At 38.5% G+C, this 18,381-nt stretch overlaps 1 protein-coding gene across 1 annotated transcript in view; it reads left to right on the forward strand.

Annotated features, from left to right (window-relative positions):
• The first annotated feature begins 9,950 nt into the window (after nucleotides 1-9,950).
• The window catches only part of LOC133587215 (cadherin-22), a 615,599-nt gene continuing 607,168 nt past the window's right edge, over nucleotides 9,951-18,381 (forward strand). Inside the window, exons 1-2 of the mRNA XM_072912852.1 lie at nucleotides 9,951-10,087; nucleotides 14,970-15,213. The gene's annotated coding sequence lies outside the window, so the exon portion shown is untranslated. The remainder of the gene's footprint in view (nucleotides 10,088-14,969; nucleotides 15,214-18,381) is intronic.

Genomic DNA, 18,381 nt, shown 5'->3' on the forward strand with positions numbered 1-18,381 from the left:
AAAATATTTGCTTGCGAAATACGCATGTTTGTTTTAAATATTAACCAATTATTGCTTTGCGAAATATAAATGGGTTTTTCTAAAAATAAAAAGCCACGTGAAAATATATTATGAAATTACAGAAATTCAAAGAGTCGCATTATTGATTCCAGTTAACAATTTATTTGAAATAAATTTGCATATAATACTATTTTGTAATATTAAGTTCTTATGTAGTCTCTTGAAACAATATTGTCAGTGGTGTAACAATCTTGAAGGTAAATATTTTCACGCAATATGTCAGTGTCCTCACATTATTATTATTTCCTATTTTTAAATATGAGTAAACAATACTAAACATGTTTAATTATTTTCATAAATTTACATCCTATTTTGGCGAAAAAAATGAAATGTTTACATTTGGTATTTTCTTATATTTATAACTAAACTTGTAGGCAATTAGGCATATACATTAAAACTGTGAATTGTTATTAGTGATAATAACACTGATCAATGTGACACCTGTGGATGTGAACTGAACACAAGATGTAAATATTAGTGACTAAATACTGTTGGGACTGAACCATATACAGTGATTCATTAGGATAATTGGGTTGTGTATGTTCTATTAATGATGTTTTCATGTCTTTAAACACTAAAATATTTTCTTCAAATGGTGCTGTCTTTGTTAATTTTAGCATGTTAAATTGGTGAAAAACCAGGAGCTTCGGGGGGCCTTCGTCCCCCAGACCCCCGGAAATTTTTTCAGTCTTTTTCATTGTGGTCAAATCACATGCCTGTATATGTTATAGTTATTTGAATGACTCTTACCATAATATGTTACGTTAACATACCAGGCACGGTCTCAGTTGGTTATTTATGAGTCATATAACGTACACTTATTCAGCCTGTTGTTCACTATTCCTTATTTATTTTAAATTGCCTTTCAAATGTCTATTCTTGGTGTTGGGTTTTATCAAATACATTTCCCCAAAAAATGCGACTTATATATGTTTTTTTCCTTATTTATTATGCATTTTTGGCCGGTGCGACTTATACTCCGGAGCGACTTATACTCCAAAAAATACGGTATGAACGATAAAACACTGAATATTGACAACATGTAAACGTCACACCCCCTCGCGATTGACATATTTTACAATCAAGCGAAACGCAACAAAAATACAATAAACACAGTGAAATATGAACGCGAAGGGTAAAGAAAAACCCACCTACAATCTGATATATCTGATATATCACTAAGCTTTTGAACTTTTAGAAATATCCTTCCGCGTCTGTCCCTGACACCCGCTTTTAAAGCTCTGTGGAAACGCTCCCCACCCACACTGCTTGGTGCCTCGTCCGAGCTGCTGTGACGTAGATTACCATAGTAACTAGTACATCATGCAAAAGTGGAGATTCCGACCATTTAAATATTTTGTAAAGTTCAAGACTTCTGGTAATTTGAAAACAATCAATGCACATAATAATGGCAGCTACAGTTTCTATTTTAAAGATCTAAAAAAATATATTTGAGAATGTCCGGCGGGCCAGATTGAAAAGCTTAACGGGCCTTAACTTGCCCAGGTCTGCCTTAGTGTGAACAGTGCCTCTGACACCCTGACCTTAGTAGCCACTCCACTTTGAGATCTTCCTGTTTGAAGCCGTGCAGTGGAGAGGAACCGTTGGGATGGTATGGCGCAGTTGCTAGAGCGGCCATGCCAGCAACTTAAGGGTTCCAGGTTTGATTTCATCTTTCGCCATCCTAGTCATGTCCTGGTGTATGCGGATGAATGCTTGGTGGTGGTTGGAGGAGCCAAAGTCTACCTCAAGTTCAGCTGTGGCTACAAATTTAAAGGGGAACATTATCACAATTTCAGAATTGTTAAAACCATTAAAAATCAGTTCCCAGTGGCTTATTATATTTTTCGAAGTTTTTTTCAAAATTTTACCCATCACGCAATATCCCTAAAAAAAGCTTCAAAGTGCCTGATTTTAACCATCGTTATAAACACCCGTCCATTTTCCTGTGACGTCACATAGTGAAGCCAACACAAACAAACATGGCGGAAAGAACAGCAAGCTATAGCGACATTAGCTCGGATTCAGACTTGGATTTCAGCAGCTTAAGCGATTCAACAGATTACGCATGTATTGAAACGGATGGTTGTAGTGTGGAGGCAGGTAGCGAAAACGAAATTGAAGAAGAAACTGAAGCTATTGAGCCATATCGGTTTCAACCGTATGCAAGCGACACGACAGCCAGCGACACGGGAGAACGCGAGGACGAATTCGGCGATCGCCTTCTAACCAACGATTGGTATGTGTTTGTTTGGCATTAAAGGAAACTAACAACTATGAACTAGGTTTACAGCATATGAAATACATTTGGCAACAACATGCACTTTGAGAGTGCAGACAGCCCAATTTTCATCAATTAATATATTCTGCAGACATACCCTCATGTCAGCAGGCCAGGGAAGCTAGGGTCGATATTCTTCTCTTGATCATCTTGGGACGGTGTGAGCCAAGACATCCAGGGGGGTTTAGCTCGCTCGTCTGCGGGAACAAACTGCCGCCATTGCTTGCCGTGCTACCGAGGCCCTTTGTCCCTGAATTGCTCACACACTCCGGCAGATTCAATGGGGGTCTGGCGGCAGATTTCTTTGACTTTATCGTTGGAAATGCATCTGCTTTGAGTGTCGCAGGATATCCACACATTCGTACCATCTCTGTCGTAGCATAGCTTTCGTCGGTAAAGTGTGCGGAACAAACGTCCAATTTCTTGCCACTTTCGCATCTTTGGGCCACTGGTGCAACTTGAATCCGTCCCTGTTCGTGTTGTTACACCCTCCGACAACACACCGACGAGGCATGATGTCTCCAAGGTACGGAAAACAGTCGGAAAAACGGAAAATAACAGAGCTGTTTTGATCCGGTGTTTGAGAAAATGGCGGATTGCTTCCCGATGCGACATCACGTTGTGACGTCATCGCTCCGAGAGCGAATATTTAATTCGCCAAAATTAACCCATTTAGAGTTCGGAAATCGGTTAAAAAAAATATATGGTCTTTTTTTCTGCAACATCAAGGTATATATTGACGCTTACATAGGTCTGGTGATAATGTTCCCCTTTAACTTACCACTATCAATGTGTGAATGTGGAGTGAATGAATGATGGGTTCTCAGTTGTATGTAAAGCGCTTTGAGGTTCTAGAAAAGTGCTACTCGAATCAAATCCATTGCATTATAACTACTCTTAAGTGTTGTTTTGGCTTCATCATATCAAATGTATTGGTGCATTCATGGATCACACAGTTGCACATTTGACCGTTCAGTTCCTAGTTGGACAGCAAGTTGTGCAAAAAGTCATGAGAAATTGAAGAGTTTGATGTGTGTGTTCAAAAGTGTACAGATAGTCAAATGAAGTTCACCTGTAAACGTTATAGTGCATTTTACATTCATCCTGAAATTTCACCCAAAAGCGGAAAATCCCTAACTTTTTGTGGGCAGTGTGTTCACCCATGAATTAAAAACAAAGAACCGATTGTGTTTCGTTCAGGCGTTACCCCGGAAATTATGATCAACTCTTATAATGCTTCTGAGTTAAATTATACATGAAAGCCTTCATTTGTAAATAATTATTTAGCTGGATTTAATGTGTTTTATTCACATGGATGTGATCATGCACTGATTCATAAAACTAATGCAATGTAATTGAATCAGTGGCAAGGGAAGGGCATTCTTATTCTGAAGCCTCATAAATAACTTACTCGCTCCACGGCTTCGATATGAGACTATCTTCAGGGAACATTTCCTCTGTAGTGTGCTTGGGAACGAGTATCTGTTCCATTGTTCTGATGCAGGATCAGCCTACCGATTTAGGGTCTGACTTTACCAAACGTGTTGTCTGAAAAGAAAATCACTAAACTGATGGAATGTAGTTTGAGACCAGAAAAAAAAAAACCTGGAGCAAAGCACACACACATATTATGACACACAACTCGAGACTTGCAACGACACAGCCAAGTTAGTCCAACAAAAGTCAACAAACAATAGGTGTGTTTCGACCTTGCCAGGGAGCTCGAGCCAGGGACAACAATCCAGGTTAAAGTGTTTGTGTGAGCAAAAACACATTTACATATTTATTTTCAGTTGTCTATTTCCGGTCCTGAAATTCATCATACTTCGCAGAGTAGACAGCTACTCCAAGATGTTGTCCAGTTTGTGATTTATTCCAAAATCACAGCTTTGGGGTACCTTGAACGGCTGCCAGCATTTTCCGATTTGTCGATACACCGGGGAAACACTTACTCCATCAGCAGATGTCCTGTTATCACGGTTCCGAATAGGTAAATGTCTTCAACGTCCCACCTGAAAGAATCACCAAGAATTTCCCAAGAGTCCATCGTGTGTCAACAACAAACGTGCTTCAGGACAGGCAGGTTTCCCCGAACCCGTGCTTCTTGTCAAGAAGATCCTGTCAATTTTGTTGAAAGGGCAGTTAATCAATTCAATTGTTTAGATTTTAGAGAGCAGTGCAAGAAAAGGCTTCAAGAAAGTTAAAGGGGAACATTATCACCAGACCTATGTAAGCGTCAATATATACCTTGATGTTGCAGAAAAAAGACCATATATATTTTTTTAACCGATTTCCGAACTCGTTGTGACGTCACATCGGGAAGCAATCCATTTTCTCAAACACCGAGTCAAATCAGCTCTGTTATTTTCCGTTTTTTTGACTGTTTTCCGTACCTTGGAGACATCATGCCTCGTCGGTGTGTTGTCGGAGGGTGTAACAACACGAACAGGGACGGATTCAAGTTGCACCAGTGGCCCAAAGATGCGAAAGTGGCAAGAAATTGGACGTTTGTTCCGCACACTTTACCGACGAAAGCTATGCTACGACAGAGATGGCAAGAATGTGTGGATATCCTGCGACACTCAAAGCAGATGCATTTCCAACGATAGTCAAAGAAATCTGCCGCCAGACCCCCATTGAATCTGCCGGAGTGTGTGAGCAATTCAGGGACAAAGGACCTCGGTAGCACGGCAAGCAATGGCGGCAGTTTGTTCCCGCAGACGAGCGAGCTAAACCCCCTGGATGTCTTGGCTCACACCGTCCCTTAAGCCACCAAAGATCAAGAGAAGAATATCGACCCTAGCTTCCCTGGCCTGCTGACATGAGGGTATGTCTACAGAATATATTAATTGATGAAAATTGGGCTGTCTGCACTCTCAAAGTGCATGTTGTTGCCAAATGTATTTCATATGCTGTAAACCTAGTTCATAGTTGTTAGTTTCCTTTAATGCCAAACAAACACATACCAATCGTTGGTTGGAAGGCGATCGCCAAATTCGTCCTCGCTGTCTCCCGTGTCGCTGGCTGTCGTGTCGTTTTCGTCGGTTTCGCTTGCATTCGGTTCAAACCGATATGGCTCAATAGCTTCAGTTTCTTCTTCAATTTCGTTTTCGCTACCTGCCTCCACACTACAACCATCCGTTTCAATACATGCGTAATCTGTTGAATCGCTTAAGCCGCTGAAATCCGAGTCTGAATCCGAGCTAATGTCGCTATAGCTTGCTGTTCTTTCCGCCATGTTTGTTTGTGTTGGCTTCACTATGTGACGTCACAGGAAAATGGACGGGTGTATATAACGATGGTTAAAATCAGGCACTTTGAAGCTTTTTTTAGGGATATTGCGTGATGGGTAAAATTTTGAAAAAAACTTTGAAAAATAAAATAAGCCACTGGGAACTGATTTTTAATGGTTTTAACCCTTCTGAAATTGTGATAATGTTCCCCTTTAAGACAAGACAAAAGAAGCAAAAGCACAAGAGACAAGTGAGAGAGAGAAGGAAAGTGTTCGCCTTCATTGAGAGCCAGAGAGACTGATTTAAGATCAGTTTGTTTTATTCTCTGCACTCTGGGACTGTCTGTGCTTAGAATTCTAAGATGATGCAGTCGTGTTAGAAGTTTGTAGTAGCTAGGGTTGTGTGTTATAAACGGTAAACGATATCACTGGATGAAAAAGGCTGTATGCGGGAGTGTGCGGAAACTGGATGCCGTGTGCGAGCAAGGAACTTCACACAACAGTTTTCAAAGGTATGCCTGACTTGCTGTGATTTGGTCTTTCGTATGCTAATCATTGTCAGTGTGTTGCCGAGTAGGGGATACTTCACCTCATTGTCTAACGATTACATCTATTGCATCCAGACAAAACTGTTGATGTGCAGATATAGTTTTATTCACAGGAGAATATTTAGTTGATGTTTGTATTATTGAGCTGAGACAAATATGAAATATTATCAATACTATTTGTATTTTCTTATGTTTTCTAACAAAAATCATTCGATATACTGAATGATTTAGGTTTATTTCCCGACATTAGCTTTGTTGTGAATGAATGTTTGTTTCTGTCAGCATACCTAGATTTGTAGCATCTGTGGCTACAAATCTAGCTTACTACCATATTGTATGTAGAATATTTCATAATGTTGGTTAGGGAGAACATACTATACTCCCAATATATATATATATATATATATATATATATACTCTACCATGAATTGATTAACGTGGACCCCGACTTAAACAAGTTGAAAAACTTATTCGGGTGTTACCAATCAGTGGTCAATTGTACGGAATATGTACTGTAGTGTGCAATCTACTAATAAGTCTCAATCAATCAAAAAAACTAACCCGTTTATTTATTGTGCACAAAGCAAACAACAATTTTTCTTAACAAACAAGGAGAACTAAGTCAGTGGGGAAAAATATAAACTTAAAAAAAAACATTTGTATGCACGTACAACACTTAAAAGATTTAGCATGTTATCATGTGGAATTGAATTAAAGTACTGTGATTTGTGTGTGTGTGCACCTTTGAGGGAAACTTTGTTGTGTGTCACTTGTGAGAGAGTTTGAGGTCCTGGATAACTCCTTAAACAAATAATTATTTAGCCTAAGCCCAGTGTCAGCCACACTAAACCATGGTTTAAGGTCCCCCTCCTTGGATAATTTTTTTTACACGGTAAGTGCGCCGTGTATTTCTTGACTCTCCGGCTCTTAGCTTTGTATGGACTCATCGATCGTTGACAAACTGAGTTCGGAGAGGAAGTGACGCCAGAAAGAACGCGCCATAGCCAGCTTCATAACAGACGCTTGCGGAAATCACACGTGAATACCTTAAAAGAAGGAAATGCGCGATTGCAGCTATTCCGGTTACAACGCATCGAAGACGGCACCATAGCAATGTTGAACGATGTAAGTCTTATGTACAAACATACATATACACATACTGTACATATACATTCACTGTACAAACATACATATACATATACACATACTGTACATATACATTCACTGTACAAACATACATGTACATATACATTCACTGTACAAACTAGGGATGTCCCGATCCGATATTTGGATCGGATCAGCCGCCGATATTTGCAAAAAAATGCGTATCGGCAAGGCATGGGAAAATGCCGATCCAGATCCAGTTTAAAAAAACTCCGGTCCGTGTTTTCCAACCTACCGATTTAAATAATACATTCCACTTTTCTGCTGCTCCCTAATTTCCGTTCCGCATTTTCCAGCACACTTTCAACACATCCACAGGTCTGGATTCTCACGCAGTTGCTTTTAGCTGCTGGCATTACACGACAGGCTCTTATTATTTCCTGTATCTCCCTCTTACAGACAGCGAGCGCACCTTCTTACACATGTCACATACTGTCACGTCATACGTCACATACGTATACGCCCTCTCCCAGCAGAGAGCGAGGTAGCAGCATGGCTAACGTTAGCTGTGATGCTAGCGCAGCCGCTAAGGTGCGCGCCTGCTCAAGCGTCCTCTGCGCATAGCAAATCTATGCCACGCACAAAATCAAATAAAAAAATAAGCGCATAACAATTTTCGACACACGGACACGACAGAGAAAACAGTTTTCGTCATCATTGTTCAAATATTGTAAGGTCTGTCGAGACGCTTATCTCCATTCGGTGCCACACGTCCACACCATCAAAATGCCGAGGCAAACATTTCCACATCAACACCGTATGAAAAAAATAGTGATTTTTTTTAGTTGTGATTTCCCTCTCTACATGAAAGTTTAAAAGTAGCATATATTAATGCAGTATGAAGAAGAATGTTTTAATGTAGACATGCAAACCTTGAAAGAAAATTTTGAAAATCAAGACTACATTTCCTGCAAATGGGTGCATTTCTACCCTATATTTTAACTTTAGATTTATTCTCATATCAAACTCTTTTAGTTGTCTTTTTGACACTTACATCCGGCGCCCCCCTCCACACCCTGGATTATAAATAATGTAAATAATTCAATGTGATTATCTTGTGTGATGACTGTATTATGATGATAGTATATATCTGATAGTATATATCTGTATCATGAATAAATTTAAGTGGACCCCGACTTAAACAAGTTGAAAAACTTATTGGGGTGTTACCATTTAGTGGTCAATTGTACGGAATATGTACTTCACTGTGCAACCTACTAATACAAGTTTCAATCAATCAATCAAAACACATAGAATCATCATACTGCTGTGATTATATGCATCAAGTGTTCATTCAAGGCTAAGGCAAAATATCGAGATATATATTGTGTATCGCAATATGGCCTTAAAATATCGCAATATTAAAAAAAGGCCATATCGCCCAGCCCTAGTTCAATGATGCCATTTCTGTTTGTCATGTATAATTTTGTCTATTTTGTGTTTATCCTTGAATAAACAGGTCAGTTTCTTGTTACCAACCATTGTGTATTCTTCAAACTCACCTAATTCAGCTGGCTAGTTGTTATCAAGAGTACTAAAACCCTTTTCAACATGATTCTGACAACTAAGTAGGCTAAATAACTTTAAACTTTAATACATGCTCGGATAGGCCATTATCGGTCAGTATCGGTATCGGATCGGAAGTGCAAAAACAATATCGGTATCGGATCGGAAGTGCAAAAACCTGGATCGGGACATCCCTAGTACAAACATACATATACACATACTTTACATATTCAAGTACATATACATACATACACTCATGCATGTAATCATGTTTCATCAAACATATATTAACGTTGTTGCCCTTGGGGAAACTGGGTAACACATGGCACACCGAAAAAGCTTAACCTATTTGTACTATAACAATCTACAAGGTTAATATAGTTGGCTTCTCTTTCTTCCTCTCCATTATCTGCTTTCTTTCGTATTTCAAGTTATCATTAGATATACGCTATATTGCCAAAAGTATTTGGCCACCCATCTAAATGATGAGAATCAGGTGTGCTAATCACTTGGCCACAGGTGTATCAAATCAAGCACTTAGGCATGGAGACTGTTTCTACAAACATTTGTGAAAGAATGGGCCGCTTTCAGTGATTTCCAGCGTAGACATGTCATAGGATGCCACCTGTGCAACAAATCCAGTCATGAAATTTCCTTGCTCCTAAATATTCCAAAGTCATATGTCGGCTTTATTATAAGAAAATGGAAGAGTTTGGGAACAACAGCAACTCAGCCACGTGGTGGTAGGCCACATAAACTGACAGAGAGGGGTCAGCGGATGCTGAAGCGCATAGTGCAAAGACTTTCTGCACAGTCAGTTGCTACAGAGCTTCATGTGACCTTCCAATTAGCCCACATACAGTACGCAGAGAGCTTCATGGAATGGGTTTCCATGGCCGAGCAGCTGTATCTAAGCCATACATCACCAAGTCCAATGCAAAGCGTGGGATGCAGTGGTGTAAAGCACGTCACCACTGGACTCTAGAGCAGTGGAGACGCCTTCTCTGGAGTGACGAATCACACTTTTCCATCTGGCAATCTGATGGACAAGTCTGGGTTTAGAGGTTGCTAGAACGGTACATTTTTGGACTGCAGAGTGAAATATGGTGGTGGAGGAATTACGATGTGTGGTTGTTTTTCCCCTTAGTTCCAGTGTGGGAACAGTTTGGAGCGGGCCCCTTTCCCTTCCACTTCCAACATGACTGTGCACCAGTGCACAAAGCAAGGTCCTTAAAGACATGGATGACAGAGTCTGGTGTGGATGAACTTGACTGGCCTGCACAGAGTCCTCACAGAGTGAGACTTACACTGTTACAATGTCCAGTTCTCAGATGATAAAATTGTTGATGACTGAAATATGCTGATAGCAACCCAACCTAACACCCCCCCCAACCCCCTCCACATCCCACCCCCTGGATTGTAAATAATTCAATGTATATACTCTGATGATTAACTTGTGTGATGACTGTATTATGCTGATAGTATATATTTCTACCATGATTTGATTAAGTTGAAAAACTTATTCGGGTGTTACCATTTAGTGGTCAATTGTACGGAATATGTACTGTACTGTGCAATCTACTAATAAAAGTTTCAATCAATCAATCAAAAAAAAACCTGAACCCAATAGAACATCTTTGGGATGAATTAGAATGGAGACTGAGAGCCAGGCCTTCTCGCCCAACATCAGCGTGTGACCTCACCAATGCGCTTTTGGAAGAATGGTGGAAAATTCCTACAAGCACACTCCGCAACCTTGTGGACAGCCTTCCCAGAAGAGTTGAAGCTGTAATAGCTGCAAAAGGTGGACTGACATCATATTGAACCCTATGGGTTAGGAATGAGATGGCACTTCAAGTTCATATGTGAGTCAATGCAGGGGGCCAAATACTTTTGGCAATATAGTGGACGTATTGTTGCATTTGAACAATTGTATTGTTGATAATAGAGGTAATTATTGTTGTTATTCATTATCAATAGTGCTATTTATTTTGGTATTTGTATTGATCCATTTGTAGTTATTTCACTAACTGCTTCTTTGCTATCACTTTTATCATCATATTTGTACATATCCTATTTGCTAATGTTATATTGTTGTTGTTATTGTTGTGTTTGCTGTTGTTGTTGTCTCTCTGTCTTATCCCCCTCTGTCGTCCTTTTTTCCCTCTTTCTATCCCCTCCTGCTCCGGCCCGGCTGCACCAAATTATAATATAAATCCATTTAATCAAGTCAAATACAAATAAGGCAACAAGAGAAGTATCCCACACTTCTCTTGTGTAAAGTAAATGTGTACAGCTGATATGGGCATCTACATCAACTATATGATTTGGCCAAGTAGCTGGACAGGACAAAAAAAACAATAAAATTTAAAAAAAAATGGTGTTTGTTCATTTTTATTTTACTACATAGTGAATTTTCAACACTTCCAAAGTTGGCAGACAGTCGAATACACCTATTTTCCATTGTAGTAACCATATTTTATTATTCGGTAGTACCTCGACTTACAAGGTTAATTCGTTCTCAACTCAAAACGCTGGTATCTCAAACCGATGTCACCCGTTGAAGTTAATTAGAATTTAAGTGGTTTTAACACTTAACACTTTTAAAAAGGAAAACAAACTTTTAGACAGGAAATGGTACAATACAGTAGGCTGTATTGTTTTGTACAATGCAACATAATGGACTACTAACAATTAAAGTACTTAAAAAAAAAAATATATATATATATATATAGGTATACCATCAATTCCATCAACTACTTTTTTCCTACGCTTATAAAACGGTGGATTTTTATTTGCTATAAATAAGTCTTATGTACTTTGACATCCGTTACCTATGGGTAGTGTTGAGAATGCATACATTTTTAAGAGATATTTCTTTATTCATAGTCATTTTCAAAGCAGCTAATATTTTCCCATGAGTACACTTTATGCTTGTATCTTATGTCCGCTAGTAAAATTTTGTGCTTTACCTTGAAGGCATTGAAATGTGTATTGGGAGTATGATGTACTCCCCTTTGACCTTATCTGTATTAGAACACTTAGGCTGTATTCGTTTCTGGGAGGGAGGGGGGCTGTTTTCGTTCTTGTTTGATTTTTTAGACCGCTTCTTGATGCTGCTATTAACGCATTGTAAGACAGGTCTCCTAAAGCTTTAGTAAAACTTGATAATATTCCTATTCTGTCTTGATGGTCCTTCTTACTCAATATACAGGTAAAAGCCAGTAAATTAGAATATTTTGAAAAACTTGATTTATTTCAGTAATTGCATTCAAAAGGTGTAACTTGTACATTATATTTATTCATTGCACACAGACTGATGCATTCAAATGTTTATTTCATTTAATTTTGATGATTTGAAGTGGCAACAAATGAAAATCCAAAATTCCGTGTGTCACAAAATTAGAATATTACTTAAGGCTAATACAAAAAAGGGATTTTTAGAAATGTTGGCCAACTGAAAAGTATGAAAATGAAAAATATGAGCATGTACAATACTCAATACTTGGTTGGAGCTCCTTTTGCCTCAATTACTGCGTTAATGCGGCGTGGCATGGAGTCGATGAGTTTCTGGCACTGCTCAGGTGTTTTGAGAGCCCAGGTTGCTCTGATAGTGGCCTTCAACTCTTCTGCGTTTTTGGGTCTGGCATTCTGCATCTTCCTTTTCACAATACCCCACAGATTTTCTATGGGGCTAAGTTCAGGGGAGTTGGCGGGCCAATTTAGAACAGAAATGCCATGGTCCGTAAACCAGGCACGGGTAGATTTTGCGCTGTGTGCAGGCGCCAAGTCCTGTTGGAACTTGAAATCTCCATCTCCATAGAGCAGGTCAGCAGCAGGAAGCATGAAGTGCTCTAAAACTTGCTGGTAGACGGCTGCGTTGACCCTGGATCTCAGGAAACAGAGTGGACCGACACCAGCAGATGACATGGCACCCCAAACCATCACCCAACCATGCAAATTTTGCATTTCCTTTGGAAATCGAGGTCCCAGAGTCTGGAGGAAGACAGGAGAGGCACAGGATCCACGTTGCCTGAAGTCTAGTGTAAAGTTTCCACCATCAGTGATGGTTTGGGGTGCCATGTCATCTGCTGGTGTCGGTCCACTCTGTTTCCTGAGATCCAGGGTCAACGCAGCCGTCTACCAGCAAGTTTTAGAGCACTTCATGCTTCCTGCTGCTGACCTGCTCTATGGAGATGGAGATTTCAAGTTCCAACAGGACTTGGCGCCTGCACACAGCGCAAAATCTACCCGTGCCTGGTTTACGGACCATGGTATTTCTGTTCTAAATTGGCCCGCCAACTCCCCTGACCTTAGCCCCATAGAAAATCTGTGGGGTATTGTGAAAAGGAAGATGCAGAATGCCAGACCCAAAAACGCAGAAGAGTTGAAGGCCACTATCAGAGCAACCTGGGCTCTCATAACACCTGAGCAGTGCCAGAAACTCATCGACTCCATGCCACGCCGCATTAACGCAGTAATTGAGGCAAAAGGAGCTCCAACCAAGTATTGAGTATTGTACATGCTCATATTTTTCATTTTCATACTTTTCAGTTGGCCAACATTTCTAAAAATCCCTTTTTTGTATTAGCCTTAAGTAATATTCTAATTTTGTGACATACGGAATTTTGGATTTTCATTTGTTGCCACTTCAAATCATCAAAATTAAATGAAATAAACATTTGAATGCATCAGTCTGTGTGCAATGAATAAATATAATGTACAAGTTACACCTTTTGAATGCAATTACTGAAATAAATCAAGTTTTTCAAAATATTCTAATTTACTGGCTTTTACCTGTATTTGTCATCCAAAAGATCTTGGTATTGACCACTGACTTCTATTCCCTGAGGAAGACTGGTCAGACACAACCGTAGCAATGTTTAATCGTACCCCATGCATCCATCCCATCCATTTTCTACCGCTTGTCCCTTTCGGGGTCGCGGAGGGTGCTGGAGCCTATCCCTGTCAAATAAATACATGCATGAAATATATTATAAACTTTATAGAATATGAAAATACTAAATAAACTACTGTAACAATGCATAAATCAGTTTCCTCAATTAACCTCCATTAATCTACTAAAACAGACATCATATACATACTAGGGTTGTACGGTATATTGATATTAGTATAGTACAGCGATACTATACCGTCTCTGAAACGTAGCGGCAGTCTTTTAGCTACTTCTAAATCACTAATCCTCACCTCCATGGCGACAAAGTAAGTTTCTTACAAGTATCATCCCTGCAGGACGAGGAACAGCTAAACATGCTTCACTACACACCGTAGCTCACCGGCGTCAAAATGTAAACAAATGCCATTGGTGGATCTACACCTGTAATGATACCAAGTACAGTAGAGTATCTAGTCGATACTAATATGATTACATCAATATTTTTTGGCATCACAACATCTTCTTTTGTTTTCTTAAAATGTTTATTATGTTTATAAAGTCAGGAAATATGAGGACTTTGAATATGACCAATATGATCCTGTATCGGATTGATACCCAAATTCGTGGTATCATCCAAAATTAATGTACAGCATCCAAACAACAGAAGAATAAGTGATTATTACATTCTAACAGAAGTGTAGATAGAACATGTTAAAGAGAAAGTAAGCAGATATTAACAATAAATGAACAAGTAGATTAATAATTCATTTTTCTACCACTTGTCCTTAATAATGTTGACAAAATAATAGAATGGAAAATGACACAATATGTTACTGCATATGTCAGCAGACTAAATTAGGAGTCTTTGTTTGCTTCCTTACTAATAAAAGACAAGTTGTCTTGTATGTTCACTATTTTATTTAAGGACTTAACTGCAATAAGAAACATATGTTTAATATACTCTAAGATTTTTTTTTTTGTTAAAATAAATTCAAATTTTTTTTTTGGTGGTCCCCTTTATTTAGAAAAGTACCGAAATTATTTTAGTACCGGTACCAAAATACAAACTATACATTATTTATCCTTGTTAAAAAAAAAAAAAAAGTTTACAGTAATAACACATTTTAAGAAGGGTTTTTTTTCTTGACTTTTACTGCACCCACGGTGCTCTCTGCAGTTGAGTAAATAAAGTAATTGTGCAGAAATAATTCTACTTTTATGGAAATAAAGCTGCTGTGTGAAACCTCTCTCTCTCTCTCTCCCTCCCCCCTCTGCGTGTAGATCCCTCCCATCACCACCAGGGGCTGCGTATATCGCGCGGTGCCAAAGAGCGGCTCGCCTCGTCCTGCGCCAGACGCGTGGCGTGGACGCAATACAAGCGAGGGGGGTGGTGTGGGTGGGCAGGTTGGCTTGCACACACCGGCGAAGCTCCATTTCCACCACCACGGGATTTCATACACACGTCGCAGCCTTGCAGAGACGCGCTCCTGTTGAGTCCTGCCGCCGTGGACGTGGACAGCAAAAGGTAAGGAAGCACTTTTTTTTTTTTAATTTTTTTGTGCAGCTTTTCGTGGCAATTCGGTGCAACTTGTTGCCACTTGCACGCACTTCATTTTTGCGTATTGGTGCAAAAGAACGCGGCGTGGAACGATGCGCAAGAAAGCGGCGCTGCAGCCACTTGATGCGCCGTCAGGATGCGTTCGGTCGGGGCAACTTGGACTTGTGCCACCGTTAAAAGACTTGTTCTGAAAGTGACCCGTGTGACTGGGAAATGCAGAAAAAAATGAAAAGTGAACTGCTGTCATGTTCGTCTGGCTGCACACTGCATGCGTTTGCACGCATTAGCATCCCTAATTCGTCATTGTACAGTTTAATGTGGCCCGAATGGATGTTCACTCGTGGTTAGACTCCACAGTGTGTCAGCATAATGAACACAATCGTGGGATGGCTGGCTTGCATTTATTAGTTTGTCTGTGCATATTTCAGAGGTTATGAACCAATAATTCCTAATGCAGGACTCATGCATCTACATGCAAATCTACTGCAAATAACTTAAAACTAAAGTCAACTTTAGATTGTTTTATTTGTTTAAAAATTGAATGAGCACATTCTGAAATTTTACAGATTATAATGTTGTTGTTGTTGTTGTTTTTTACACTTACATGGTGCGGTTAATAGTATTCTATCTTTATTTGTCGTTATTTATACTTTCTGAACACAACCATGGGATGGCTGGCTTGCATTTATTAGTTTGTTTTTGCATATTTTAAGAGTTATAAACCAATAATTCCCAATGCATCTACATGCAAATCTACTCCTAAGTGGGCCGAACTGGTAAAATCCCTGCACGATAACTTAAAAATGAAGACAACTTTGTTTTCTTTAAAAAAATATAGAACTAGCACATTCTGAAATTGTACAGATTATAATGTTGTTGTTTTTTACACTTACATATTGCGGTTAAAAGTATTCTATCTTTATTTGTCGTTATTTATACTTTCTGAACACAATCATGGGATGGCTGGCTTGCATTTATTAGTTTGTCTTTGCATATTTCAAGGGTTATGAACCAATAATTCCCAATGCATCTACATGCAAATCTACTCCCAAGTGGGCCGGACTGGTAAAATCACGGCACGATAACTTAAAAATGAAGACAACTTCAGATTGTTTTCTTTGTTTAAAAATGGAACTAGCACATTCTGAAATTGTACAGATCATAATGTTGTTTTTTTACACTTACATGTTGCGGTTAATAGTATTCTATCTTTATTTGTTGTTATTTATACTTTCTGAATACAATCATGGGATGACTGGCTTGCGTTTATTAGTTTGTCTTTGCATATTTCAAGGGTTATGAACCAATAATTCCCAATGCATCTACATGCAAATCTACTCCCAAGTGGGCCGGACTGGTAAAATCACGGCACGATAACTTAAAAATAAAGACAACTTTAGATTGTTTTCTTTGTTTAAAAATAAAACTAGCACATTCTGAAATTGTACATATTATAATGTTGTTGTTGTTTTTTTACACTTACATGTTGCCGTTAATAGTATTCTATCTTTATTTGTCGTTATTTATACTTTCTGAATACAATCATGGGATGGCTGGCTTGCATTTATTAGTTTGTCTTTGCATATTTCAAGGGTTATGAACCAATAATTCCCAATGCATCTACATGCAAATCTACTCCCAAGTGGGCCGGACTGGTAAAATCACGGCACGATAACTTAAAAATAAAGACAACTTTGTCTTTAAAAAAAAAAAAAAAATAGAACTAGCACTATCTGAAATTGTACAGATTATATTGTTGTTGTTTTTTTTTTACTCTTGCATGTTGCGGTTAATAGTATTCTATCTTTATTTATCGTTATTTATACTTTCTGAACACAATCATGGGATGGCTGGCTTGCATTTATCAGTTTGTCTTTGCATATTTCAAGGATTATGAACCAATAATTCCCAATGCATCTACATGCAAATCTACTCCCAAGTGGGCCGGACTGGTAAAATCCCTGCACGATAACTTAAAAATAAAGACAATTTGAGATTGTTTGTTTGTTTAGAAATAGAACTAGCACATTCTGAAATTGTACAAATCATAATGTTTTTTTTTTTTTTTTTTACACTTACATGTTGCCGTTAATAGTATTCTATCTTTATTTGTTATTTTTACTTTCTGAATACAATCATGGGATGGCTGGCTTGCATTTATTAGTTTGTCTTTGCATATTTCAAGGGTTATGAACCAATAATTCCCAATGCATCTACATGCAAATCTACTCCCAAGTGGGCCGGACTGGTAAAATCACGGCATGATAATTTAAAAATAAAGACAACTTTAGATTGTTTTCTTTGTTTAAAAAAAGAACAAGCACATTCTGAAATTGTACAGATCATAATGTTGTTGTTTTTTACACTTACATGGTGCGGTTAATAGTATTCTATCTTTATTTGTCGTTATTTATACTTTCTGAACACAATCATGGGATGGCTGGCTTGCATTTATTAGTTTGTCTTTGCATATTTCAAGGGTTATGAACCAATAATTCCCAATGCATCTACATGCAAATCTACTCCCAAGTGGGCCGGACTGGTAAAATCACGGCACGATAACTTAAAACTGAAGACAACTTTGTTTTCTTTTAAAAAATATAGAACTAGCACATTCTGAAATTGTACAGATTATAATGTTGTTGTTTTTTACACTTACATATTGCAGTTAAAAGTATTCTATCTTTATTTGTCGTTATTTATACTTTCTGAACACAATCATGAGATGCCTGGCTTGCATTTATTGGTTTGTCTTTGCATATTTCATGTATTATGAACCAATAATTCCCAATGCATCTACATGCAAATCTACTCCCAAGTGGGCCGGACTGGTAAAATCACGGCACGATAACTTAAAAATAAAGACAACTTTAGATTGTTTGTTTAAAAATAGAACTAGCACATTCTGAAATTGTACAAATCCTAATGTGTTTTTTTTAATATACTTACATGTTGCGGTTAATAGTATTATATCTTTATTTGTCGTTATTTATACTTTCTGAACACAACCATGGGATGGCTGGCTTGCATTTATTAGTTTGTCTTTGCATATTTCAAGGGTTATGAACCAATAATTCCCAATGCATGGACTCATGCACATCTACTCCCAAGTGGGCCGGACTGGTAAAATCACGG

Source organism: Nerophis lumbriciformis, linkage group LG03 (genome assembly GCF_033978685.3).
Source record: "Nerophis lumbriciformis linkage group LG03, RoL_Nlum_v2.1, whole genome shotgun sequence".
NCBI lineage: Eukaryota > Metazoa > Chordata > Actinopteri > Syngnathiformes > Syngnathidae > Nerophis > Nerophis lumbriciformis.